The following is a 1103-nucleotide window of genomic DNA, read 5'->3' as shown; positions in this document are numbered from 1 at the left end:
TTACCATGGAGAAGTTGAAATTGCCACCATGATGGTTGAGCCACAATTAACGAGAGCACACTTTAAACATGTCTTTTAGATGTGTTCTCTTATCCTTCCTGAAAGTGACCAGATCCATGTGATACAATGCTTTATTTTAATGCCTTTCTGCCTCTGTGCAGGAAGCTTGCCCAGCTCAATCCTAAACTCAATGAGCTCCCATTCAGAGCACTCCTGTGCACACGTCTCTCTGCCTGCCTTGCTCCACAGACATGGTCTATGGAAGAATCTTGTCAAGATGGCACTTGGACAAGAGGGCCCAGCAGGAGAAGCAACAATGTACCCATTTTTAAAGATACCAAATTGTGCAGTGCTCACTTCTACAGCACATATATTAAAATTGGAATGATACAGAGAACACTAGCCCAGCCCCTGTGTAGGGATGACACATAAATTCGCGAAGCACTGGGCACCTGCGTGGCTCAGATGGTTAAGCGTCTGCCTTCGGCTCAGGTCATGATCCCAGGGTCCTGGGATCGAGTCCCGCATCAGGCTCCCTGCTAGGCGGGGAGCCTGCTTCTCTCTCTGCCTCTGACTCTCTCTCTCTGACTCTCATGAATAAATAAAACATTAAAAAAATAAAAAAAATTCGCGAAGCATATATATATATATATATATATATATATATATATATATATACACCAAAATGTTTAATAACTTGCCCGAGACCATGTGGTTAGTTAGTAGCAGAACTCAGAATCAGATCCCCAGACTCTTCTCACTACACCAGGAAACAGCAACTTAGAAGAGAACTTGTCCTGGCCCAGGGAGGAGGTGACAGTCCAGAGGTAGATGAGATTAGTTTTTCTCTTCGCCTCTAATTTCCTTTGATTTCTGTAGCCTGGTTATATGCTAATGGCTTGGCAGAAACTTCAAAATTAAACTTGTGAGAGCAATCACTGTTATCGGACCTCTAGGCAATTATAGTAGCTGTCAAAGGTTTTAAAGCCAACATCCAGCCTGACCCTTTCCAAATGACTCAAAAGTGGCATTTTAATGAGAAATGAAAGCAGAAAAAGGTGTTTTTAGTTTTTTTTAAATAAAAGTTTTTTTTCTTTCTTTCT

The 1103-nt window shown here is 41.8% G+C and overlaps 1 non-coding gene across 1 annotated transcript; it reads left to right on the top strand.

The window, feature by feature from the left end:
* The first annotated feature begins 349 nt into the window (after positions 1 to 349).
* Positions 350 to 456, top strand: LOC113933759. The gene has a single exon (XR_003523463.1). It is a non-coding gene; the product is annotated as a U6 spliceosomal RNA (small nuclear RNA).
* The last annotated feature ends 647 nt before the right edge of the window (positions 457 to 1103 follow it).

Source organism: Zalophus californianus, chromosome 10 (assembly GCF_009762305.2).
Source record: "Zalophus californianus isolate mZalCal1 chromosome 10, mZalCal1.pri.v2, whole genome shotgun sequence".
Taxonomy (NCBI): domain Eukaryota; kingdom Metazoa; phylum Chordata; class Mammalia; order Carnivora; family Otariidae; genus Zalophus; species Zalophus californianus.
Note: the sequence above shows the minus strand (reverse complement) of the source record. Positions and strands in the feature narration are given on the sequence as shown.